At 36.5% G+C, this 12,265-nt stretch overlaps 1 protein-coding gene across 3 annotated transcripts in view; it reads left to right on the top strand.

Moving 5' to 3' along the window:
* dgo (diego) overlaps nucleotides 1-12,265 on the top strand; it is a 112,147-nt gene that overhangs the window by 11,595 nt on the left and 88,287 nt on the right. For 2 of the 3 annotated variants that reach the window (XM_053754403.1, XM_053754401.1), the window contains exon 2: nucleotides 12,037-12,054. The exons of the other annotated variant lie outside the window; for it this stretch is intronic. The gene's annotated coding sequence lies outside the window, so the exon portion shown is untranslated. The remainder of the gene's footprint in view (nucleotides 1-12,036; nucleotides 12,055-12,265) is intronic. 3 annotated transcript variants of the gene reach the window in all.

Genomic DNA, 12,265 nt, shown 5'->3' with positions numbered 1-12,265 from the left:
TATATTATATATATATAAAACTCTTGCGTTACTGAGTGACTGACTGACAGACAACGCACAGCGGAAACTACTGGGCGTAGAAAGTTGAAATTTGGTGTGCAGGTTCCTAGGACAGTGTAGGGGAGCACTAAGAATGGATTTCCAGGATTCCCTGAAATTCCCACGGGAAACGGTTTTTACTCGCATACTCGTTGTGGGCAAAAGCTAGTACAGCTGTAAATTTGAGATATGCGCGTGTCAGACAATGTTCTGACAACTAAAAAGAAGAGAAGAAAAAGTTGCAGTAGACTCTGGGCTCCGACGCTTAACGGCTGGGGAGTATGCCCGGAAAATGACCAGATATGAGAGAGAGATACCATTGATACAAAGATTTATCGCTTGTCGCATTTGTCCCCAAGTTAGGGCTAACTCTCGGGTCATGTTACACGCCTACTTGAAAATCGATAGGTTTCAAAATTCCAATGTAAACAGATCACGTGTTTTATTTGTTTACAAAAGGCGAGATTGTAATGGTTCTAGATTTTTTAAGCTTTTTCTTGCAGCAGTCTTCTTCATTCTTCATAGTCGTATTCCTCATGGCTGAGGGTCGTCGTCATTACGTGGAATGAATCACACGCAACAACTTTCTTGGCATTATTAATGGAGTGGTTTGCCATTGCCTTCTCCATTTCAGAAACAAGTTAATAATAATCAACCAGTGTGCAGGTTTCCTCACGATGTTTTCCTTCACCGGAAGCAAGTGGTGGTCTATGGAACTACTTACTATATATCAGATTGGTATACGAACTCATATGGCACGAACCTGAGACCTTTTGATCCACAGGCGGGCGTCTTAACCATTACACCACCACCGCTTTTCAGCAGTAATAATACAAAATTTTAATTTGAACTTAAAAATTGAAATTTGAATTTGAAATTATGAATGAAAAACTAATGGCCATTGCAATCCAGCGTGGCAATGCCGCCAGTGTACTGGGCACCTTTGCTCTAAATACCATACGGGGCAATTAATAATTATAATATACTAGCTGTTCCCCGGGGCCTCGTACGCTCAATTTGTCCACGGAAATAGTTATTTTTCCGGGATGAAAAGTATCCTATGTCCTTTTCCATACTTCGAACTCCATGTATGCAAAATTTTAAGAAGATTGGCCGAGTAGATAAAGCGTGAAGAGGTAACAAACAAACTTATTCTCGCGTTTATAATGTTCGTATATAATGTATATATATATATATATATATATATATATATATATATATATATATATATTTAATTATATTATATATATATATATATATATATATATATATATATATATATATATATATATATATATATATATATATATATATATATATATATTTAATTTTACCTGACTGAGTATAACAAACTAGGCGCGTTGATGTCTTTTATAAGCGTTATCATTTCCGGTTCTTCCGGTTCAAGATTTTAAGGTTTATTTTCTCATCCGGACTTCGCGGTCTTACAGCCTCGTATGTAACCAAAATGTGGTTATGTATGAGTTGCCTTTTTACTTTTAAATATACAATTTATTATATTTTTCATCGAGCGAAGTCGGAGCGGCACGCCTGTAAATTATAATATTGTTGTCCAATATCTCGACTCAGGAATCTTGTAGACGAATGCCGGCGTCGATTGCGATCTAACAATTTGCATGTTGACAATTATAATCTCCCAATTAAACGTGTCTTCGTGTTATAACGGCCTGTTCACACGATTTTGGCTAAAACTACTAATGCCTCATTAAATTCTTAAATAAATAAATAAATATATTAGGACAAACCACACAGATTGAGCTAGCCCCAAGGTAAGTTCGAGACTTGTGTTATGGGATACTAACTCAACGATACTATATTTTATAACAAATACATATATAGATAAACATCCAAGACCCGGGCCAATCAGAAAAAGATCGTTTTCCATTATGACCCGACCGGGGATCGAACCCGGGACCTCTCGGTTCAGTGGCAAGAACTTTACCACTGCGCCACCGAGGTCGTCAAATCTTTATCCTTACATATTATAAAACAAGGTCCTTTGCCACGTCTGTCTGTCTGTTAGCGATAAATACCAAAACTAGTGCACGGACAATATATACAGACAAATAAAATTAATGTCACTCGTAAGATCTCGCGACAAAAATTGGAAATCTTAACAGTGCTTTTATTTTTCGGTTTGAAGGGCACCGTCGATCGAGTGTCGAGTGTGTTATTGCTAACATTTGGTGTCAGATTTTTTAAAGTGTCAGTTAGTTAATTGAACATGTACCAAATAATAAATAATATGCTCGGTCGAATGACACTGTCAATTGATGAAGTGGTGCAAAGAGCATTTGAGAGACACGGTCTTACCACATATTATGTTAACAGTTAACAGTTTTGCTACAAGATTTGACAAGGCGGTTAAATACATAATTCCCAACTGTAGCATAAAATTACTACACACAATTAGTTATAGCAGTCCCGCCGACTGTTGTGTGTATTTTAAAAGGGCTACGGATGATGAAGTGCACAAAATTATCAAAAGCCGAAATTAGAGGAAAGCACATCGCACATCAAAAGTATTGGGCGTGAGGTATCTTATTATAAAATGATCTTCTTTTCTTCTTTCGTGGTTTCACTATGCTAAGTCAATTACATAATGTTTGTATGATCTTTTATAAGATAATACATTTTAAAAAATAATAATTCTATTACTACATTGTAAAAAATGTATTTTGCATATAAATAATATTTGTATTTGTCGTTGAATAGGCAGATTTTTCACTATTATCTATCTTCTTTATTGCAGTTTTTTTTCAGCCCACTGCTGGGCACAGGCCTCCCTTCGCGTACGCCACCCTCTGTCCTGTGCCTCTCTCATCCACGTACAACCTGCTACTTTCATTATATCGAGCGTTCATCTCATCACTTTTATTTCATTAACAATTTCTATCAGGTTTAGTCTCAAATTTTAAATATTTCTTCGATATATGTCGAAGCCAATGCCTGTCAGATTCGCAGATTCGCGTCGTATTAATTATTACGCCGCCGTGTCGCCGCCCACTCGTAAATAACAGAAAAAAACGTTATCTCAACATCTACTAATGGTCCACACTACCGGTCCAAAATGTTAACAGCGGTTTAAATTTACATGTCCTTGCGAATTGTGGTAGATTGCCAGAGAAACCTTTTTTTTCATTCATTTCATCATATTCGGTTACCTCTATACTACAATTTATTAATTGATTCAAACTTTATTTATCAATATCATACAAAGGGCGGACTTTATGCTAAAATTACTTATTCCCAAATAAATAAATAAATAATAATAAATAAATATATCAGGACAAATCACACAGATTGAGCTAGCCCCAAAGTAAGTTCGAGACTTGTGTTATGGGATATTAACTCAACGATACTATATTTTATAACAAATACATATGTAGCTAAACATCCAAGACCCGGGCCAATCAGAAAAAGATCATTTTCCATCATGACCCGACCGGGAATCGAACCCGGGACCTCTCGGTTCAGAGGCAAGCACTTTACCACTGCGCCGCCGAGGTCGTCAAAAAACCTCCAGGAAAAACTGAAAGATAATCTATATTTGTGATTCCGATCCTCCTCTATTTCCACACAGAAAATTATACCAATGTTATCAATGACACATTCGATAAGAATAAGAAGAAGAAGACTATTGTTTGACTGTTGTGCATGTGTTTATTGCTCCTAATACTATTAAAAAAAAAGTATTTTCTTTAAATAAAAATGTCCTTCCCATCAAACGGAACAAAAATTAAGATTTTTTTTTGTGTGTAAATATTTATAAGTTAATATGCCTAGTCATATTTTTGCCGCGAACCTAACGCGGGCAACAACTAATAAATAAAATAGCAGGTAAATAAATAAAAAAAAAAAACACAATAAATAAAATGTGCTTGCACAATAACACACTCCACAAGAAGAATTTCAAAATATAATAATATTTTTAGTCATACAGTGGAAAAGAGGAACTATGACCTACCGGTGGGCTAAATAAAAAACACAATGGGAACGAAACAGCCAATTTTAAAGCCCCACCGCTACTTCAGCGAACAATTCGAGAAAGTTCTCCATATTGGGAAGTCATAAATAAACAGGACACACGTACAAAAGCGAGGCTTGAATGGAGCGGGCGCTGGTCGATGACCTCGCGATTCGTCAGAAAGCTCGCAGATGTCGCACGCTGCGCTTAAAAGCTCCATTTAACAGCTAAAAGCTTCGCTTCGTGATTTGATAGTAGGGCAACTGAAACTATAAATTTTCTGTATAAAATAAATATAGGGTCAAGTCACACAGATTGAGTTAGCCCTAAGTTCGAGACTTGTGTTATGGGATATTCTACTGTACATACCTATAAATGCTGAATTTATACATATCATATTAGATACCCTGATTAAATATACAAAAACACATGTCGAATTTGAATTCATACAATTTTGAAAATGTAAGTAGAAATGATTTTTTATTATGGTCAATGGTACAAATTAATGGTCCAAAAAATAGTAAAACTCACAAACTAAACAGTAAAACCTCGCTCATAAAATCAATATTAATTCTATTTCTATCAAAAATCGAAAGAAAAATGATTTACAAGTATTTTTAGAAGTTATTTTTCAAAGAGGTTTATTTGTTTATATAACAGTTACGTACACAGACATACAATAAACAAAACAGATATTACATAAATATCCCCATTCACAGTAAGTACAAATGTGTTGCTTATATAATTTTTGATGTCTTCCAAACGTTAAAACAGTTGTTTACTTACATAAGCATATATTCTTGTACATAGGAGATATTAAAGAAAAATATGGGGAGTCTTTATGGACTAATAGAAGCCAAAACATTTTTTTTTTAAACTTTAGTCTGTACATCTGTCCGTCTGTATGTTTGTTTGTGCATCACGCTTAAACTACTTGATGGTATTGGATGCTGTTTTAACAGTTGTGTTGCGTATAGTCGAACTTAAAGTCTTGCATAGTTTTTATCGCGATACGTTGCTTAGAACCCGAGATATTGATAAGAATAAGTTATGAGCGTACGCACGCGAGCGAAGCCGCGGTCAAAAACTAGTGATAAAAAAGAGAGTGTAGTTTTGTAGCTCGACTTTAAGCACATCAATTTCGTGGCGTATAATAAATTCTTGTCAAACTAATGGTTCCTCAGAAAAGATTAGCAGATAATTAAGCAATAACCCAAGTTAAGCACCGACCGACCCACGGAACCTGTTCCCAAGCGATCGCTATTGTTTCAGCGATTCTATGGCTTGCGGTTTGCGAGGTACACACATACACACACAGCAGCACCAACGCATACATTAACATGTCCAACATATGAAAGAAATTCACCGAAGTCTTTCATGTCAGCTGTACCGTGCCGCCGAATACTTTGTCGAATTTTGGCGGTTTTGACATACATTGCTGGATTTTCCTTGGGGCGAAAAAAAGCTCGCATAGTAACTAGGCATTATACGCTTAATTCGCCAACAGTGATGAGAATTACCGAGTTAGAGGCGTGGAAGTAGACGAGCTCGGGGAGGTCAAACGGTGACCCGAAACTATCGACCTGGGGTCGGCTTGGCAAATTATTTTCTTACATACAATAAAACAATTACTATTCTCTTATGAATGTCGTATAGTCGACACCACATCAACCTACCCTAATTAATTGCAAAGTCGCCGCTATTACCGCGACATGGAGTTTCTTGCAGGGTAACTTGATGTGCTGTTGACTGTACGAGGCGACTAAAGGAAAACGACAGGTAACAGACACATGTATGATTAGAATTTGGTTGATGAAAGTGTTAATAAGTTACGAACATACGCTAGCTTGATGTAATGCAACTTTTAGATTATACTAACGAAGGAAGTACAACTAAACTCTTTCTTTTTAGCAAGATTTACTTAACTGCATGTTAAATAATCCTTACCTAATGAATGGACGTCTAAAAATCTAAGGGTGGACTGCACCTTTGAAACTTTGTCGTTAACTCATCTGTGCCAAACTTCACCGTTTCATCTAATCGGTGGCTTCGCCCGCGTGAGTTTTTCACGGTTATTTTTCCGGTATAATAGTACCCTATGTTCTTCTCCATAATTGACGACCTCGATGGCGCAGTGGTAAAGTGCTTTGCTTTTGAACTGAGAGGTCCCGGGTTCGAACCCCGGTCGGGTCATGACGGAAAATTATCTTTTTTTATTGGCCCTGGTTTTGGATGTTTATCTATTTGTTATATATCTATATGTTATAAAATATAGTATCGTTGAGTTAGTATCCCATAACACAGGTCTCGAACTTATTTTGGGGCTAGCTCAATCTGTGTGATTTGTCCTAATATATTTATTTATTTACTAAAAACTACGTCTATGCGAAATTTCAATAAGATTGGTTGACTATATAGAGCGTGAAGAGGTCACAAACAAACTTATTTTCGCATTTGATAATATTAGCCTTACGATTGACTTTATACATCGATCGACGACCGCTGTTGACCATGTAATTTGTGATTCATTCCCAGGCGGGAATCCATCGTCTGTAGCCAGGTGGTCTTTGGTTGTAGTACTATATTCGCCACACTATGCTAGACTCCTGTCCCGTGTGAACGAGGCGTACCTTATCCGACAATTCGAATGTGAACTTATGACTTTGGTGCAACGTGCATGAGATTTCTAACAAAGGTTAGAAATAAATTGAATTTATACCCCTCTCTTTCTCTCGGTATCGGAAATATTATTTAGTTTTACAATTCGTTGCGTATTGAGAAATCATTTTTGATGCTAACACTATAAAGCCCGATTCAAAAATGGAATTAGAATCAGTTTGACGTGTCGATATACCTACATATCTTTTTAAGCCCCGACGCAAAAAGAGGGGTGTTATAAGTTGAACGTGTCTGTCTGTGTCATCGTAGCTCCCAAACGGATAAATCGATTTTCGTTTAGTTTTCTATTGTGTCATAGATAATTCTATCCCGAGTGTTCTTAGCCATGTTTCATAAAAAGATGTTCAGCCGTTCAAAAGTTGTAGCGAAAGGGTTTTTTTTTTTAATTTGTCCAACAAATAAATTTGTCATAGCATTGTATTGTAGCTTCCAAAATCCACCAGTGTTTTGTTCTAGACGATATTTTCCTTCACCGAAAACAGGTGCCGGCCTTTGCAAACTAATGAATCAGTATGGTATACAAACTCTTGTGGCATGAATAGGATTCGAACATGGGACCTTTCGGTTCACAGGCGGGCGTCTTAACCATTACACCACCACCACTTCAACGGTGTAATTGTGAATTGACGTCTTACAAAAAAACAATAATAACTCATGGATGGTACAGTCAACAGAACATAAATCTAGCCAAATTCATAGCCAATTCGTATCGCTGTTACCGCTGCATAGAATTCTCTGTAGACACTGGTGCAGGCGACTGTAAAAGGGGTTCCGCCTCGGGGCAGACGCAACAGTCGATTTAGAATACCTCTGCCTGTGATCAGCCGATGGTCCAAGGTAAAGCAAAAGTCGACTGATTAACTGTATTATTACAATATTGTATTACGCTGGTCCAAGGTAAAGTCAAATGACTTTGCCTTGGACCAGCGTTTAACAGCATATTTTTAAATGCATTCGTAAAATCCATAAATGAAAAAGCGTAATATAATTGTATTTTTTTAACAAACGGCTGAATCACAGGGCTACCACAGGACAGGCTTGTAGCCTAGTGTTGAGCCATCTGGTATAAACTCATTGTAAATATTTTTGTCCAATAAATATATCAAAATCATATACATCGGCACTCACTGCACGCCATGAGCGACTGTTAATGCAGTGAGTGATTTTATAATAATGAGAGAAAGAAATATATGTATGACATATACTATAAGTAGAGCTAGAGCTTCAAACACGTACATACGATAACGCCTTATTCCCATGAGGGTAGACAGAGACTAGGTATTTCCACTTGCCACGTTCCTGACAAATCTCACTCGCCTCCTCTATACTCATCACTCTTTTTATGCATGCTCTTCGGTTATGGTAGTAGTACTATCGATATAAAACATATAAATATATTTGAACAAATCACACAGATTGAGTTAGCCTCAAAGTAAGTTCGAGACTTGTGTATATGATAACGATACTATATTTTATAACATATATAAAATTTAGAGAAACATCTAAAACTCAGATCAATCTGAAAAAGATAATTTTCCATGTAGACCTGACCGGGGATCGAACCCGGGACCTTCAGTGTAGCAGTCCGGTATGATGACCATTAGGCCACAGAGGTCGTCAAATAGCCACGTGAACTTTTCATCGGTATAAAAATTGAACGGCATTTGGAATAGCGATATTTTTATGTGAATATCGATATACCGGTTCTTATAGATAAATAACGGATTAAATCCAGGTATAACGTAATTATAATGCGGTATTGCGGTACACCGATATCCCACGATTGGGGTAGATACCACTGTATTTTAATACACATATCATTCAAACCGGTATAAATATCGATATTCTTCTTTTTGGTATAAATATATCAATATGAACTGAAATCATAATACCGGTAGATACTGCTATATACAACCTTATCATGTTAGGGTTGTGAATCGCTGTCTCCTTTGATTTATAACCACCGTATCTTATTAAGAACATTCCTGAGATATTATTTCCCAAGTTTAAAGGATAGCGGGGCGGGACAATAGCGTGGTATAGCAATAGAAAAAATGTAGGGCCTAATTATACTTCATTACGTTTGATGTCGAACGTGTAATTTGGTGTATTAAATTATTATTCAGAGTTGGTAGAACGAAAAAGAATTGAGCAGTCCAGTCAGACTCGTAGGCATATACAGAAATACGTCTTGCAATTGAGTGTGGTTCCGCCCTAGAATAAGACCTTGTGTGGATGTAATTGGAACGACTAAGCGACAAATAGCTATTATTCTCCAAATCACTTTGTCGGCTGATTCATAGAGAAAACTCCGCTATATTGTAATAAAGTTTAATTAATGATCACAAGAAATAAACACTGAAATGTGTGTAAAAACTCCGCCTTGAAAACAGTATCGAGCAATATTAATTTGCTTTGCTACTGTCCGTAAATTTTCCATCATGATAATCTGTTTGACGATGAGCTACTGTTGATTTTTGATGTTTCTTAGTTTAAAACGGCGTTCTTGGTAAGCGGCAATTCTTTCATTTTGCTTTTTAAGTGATTACCGTGACAAGATAAACCACTAATTAATGTATATTTGATATGTACGCATCGCACCCCTGCCTTGCCGCTTTCGTCACTCAGCTAGGACTCGGGTAATGAGCATGACATAGTAATATCGATCACAAGTGACACTTGTGACAGCTTGTTGGGAAGTTAATGACCGCCAGAAGTTTGTACACCAATTTGTAATTTAACTTTCTAGTATAAGTAATTTTAATTCCCGTTTCTTAAAAAGAAGCTTTTGAATACCGGTGTCGAGCCCCCAGAAAACCACTCCATAATATGAAAACCAGCGGCCCGACCCGGCTTCGCTCGGGTAAAAACATAATAAATTATACACCTAAACCTTCCTCAGGAACCACACTATCTATTGGTGAAAACCGCATGAAAATCCGTGCGGTCGTTTTCGATTAGGAAACAGACTGACTCGGCGACGGACATTTTTTTTTTATAATATAACGATCATTCCTACAACACAACTATCCCACAAATATGTGCGTATGTGATTGTATTAGACAAAAACAGATGCTATCGGAATTCTAACAGATTCTGAACCAATTGTAATACCGATAATAATATAATTACAGCGAGATTGATATCGGCCGCTTCCAAGTGACGCCCCCTAATTTTGGACAATTACATAATCATTACCAGATGGAGTCATTACCCTCTACTTTAGCTATTTGTTCTTGGTTTTGATAGTTGAGAATTTAAATTTAATTTATATAACTGCTTTTCCTTGCCAGTGTTTGCATATTCCACAATTGGAATTCATTCCCTCTCTTTCATCTGAGCGTTTTCCCGGTAAGACTTTAAGAGTTGGTTGCACCGTCAACTTTAACCTTAACAAAGTACGCCATTTGTTAGAACAAACCTCAGCAACGCGGAGGTTGAAATCTATCCATTTTCCAACTTTTTCTTCACTCAGCACTGTCTGGGTTTGCTCCTTCTGCCAGACCCGGGCAGGAACGACATGGCCAGGCATTTGATTGCTCCACAATTTATCGGTTTACGCAAGACGTGGCCGTATGCGGCCTTCGCGGATATGAAGACTGGCCACAAACGCGCAAAAGTAATATTTTATCATCGCCATTAAAAAAATTATTTCAATCGTGCATCAAGTTCACAATCAAAACCTCTATTTTTATACGCCATTTTTCTAAATACTTAATAAGTATAAATATTTCCTTGGTCCATGGTATAAATTGAAAAAACGTCTCTGCAGTAGTTGTAAAATTATAGTTTTTGCTATAATAGCACCATAATGCAGTAAACAAGCCGTTTACATGCTAAGAGTAGTATTAACTCAATATGGAAGTTATAAATTTGGGCTGGCTATTGCTGAGAGGATAGCGGTGGATCTAAACATTCAGAGAAACAATCTCCTATAGAGTGCTTGCAGGCCACCGATAATTACTCGAGATAGCCTTTTTTTTTGATGAGTTGATTTCAATATTATGTAATATTAATTAATATTTCTATCTTCTTGTCGAGTGTGCGAAAGCTAATATAGTGATGTTAGATCTACTTCATGTGTCCCAAAGGCATCTGACATGACTTACAAATACCATGCGTGGTGCTGTGTTATAATTGTTGTTTGAAATGTTATATTTGTATATGTATAAATTTATTATAGGTATTCTTGTTACAGATTATATTATATTATACAAAATTGTGCTTATTGGCTCTTCAACATATTCCATCCAATTGCAAAACGTGCCCATTGCACTTCATTACATTAACCATTCGACCTTCCCGAAATGTTTACGGATTTTTTTCCCTTTGAACCTTTCAATTTTTTCTGGTACCAAATATGTTTTTTTTTTATTTTGTAGGTTGATGTGACCAAATATGTTTTTTTTTATGAAGTGGCTAAGAAAACATGTCCATGTGGTGCCTCTCTCCAAACCACGGAATAATTATGGTCCTGCTCCAAGTGTACTAGGTCGTGTATCTCAACATAGATAGCACTATATTGGCCCTCAGACATTTAGTCGAGAGAAGAAGTACGCTTATTGTGCGCGCTCTGTAATTGGTAGTGACTCTGAATCGTGTTTCTATTGCCCGTTTGAGACTTGCCTATTTTGGAACGGAGCCGCGGTAAAAATTACTATATTGTAGAGTTGACTTGAATAGGAGTTAGCATATTCTGAATATATATTTCTTTTAATATTGCGTGCATATATTAAATTAGCTTTTGCCCACGGCTTCGCCCGCGAAAATTTTTTAGCAAATGCGTAACAGATAAGATTTTCATACAAACTTTCTACTGTGCCGTTATACAAACTATTATTCACGTTACAGATATAGTTTGAAATCCAACTATCGTAGAAACGACCAGTCACGACCATTAATATGGGAACATGTGGATAACTGGCGCGGAAGCGATAGATTTAAGCTAATAATTCAATTAGGTGAGATTTAGTAAAGTTAATAACATAATTGCTTGCAATATAATGTGCACTTTTGACGATTTAGGTGTGAATAGTAACAGGCAAATTGATAATGTGTAAAATGAAATCAATATATTTTATTTCAATGTGTCTAAGTGCATATATTCGCCACGATATTAGGGCACGGGGGTCATCAATTTCAAGTCCCTTAATATTTATTAAGACCTTTTAAAGTAAATAGGCACCTGTGCCTATGGCAAGCATATTATACATTGTAAGATTCTATTTATGTGCTGAGTATTATAAGTTGAAATTGTAACTTTTAAAGGTAAAATAAATAAATAAATATTTTTTTTCTGTAACTAAATATTGTACTTTTCTATTTTTCAGGTACGTTCGATATCTGTGGTGAGTTTAATGGTGATTTTAAAAACATATAGTGTGAATCCTGGGAAATCTGTTTCCTCACCTTACTGGGGTGAAGGTCAGTGCGAAGGTGAGGGTCAGTCGTAAAATTACAACATGTTCATAAGCTAAGTTTACTGACCAGTGTAGACACTCCTGAATCAGTTTCTTTAGAAACCCACCTCATTCTACACACCTGCTTATAAAAACCTAA

Source organism: Plodia interpunctella, chromosome 14 (genome assembly GCF_027563975.2).
Source record: "Plodia interpunctella isolate USDA-ARS_2022_Savannah chromosome 14, ilPloInte3.2, whole genome shotgun sequence".
Lineage (NCBI taxonomy): Eukaryota > Metazoa > Arthropoda > Insecta > Lepidoptera > Pyralidae > Plodia > Plodia interpunctella.
Note: the sequence above shows the minus strand (reverse complement) of the source record. Positions and strands in the feature narration are given on the sequence as shown.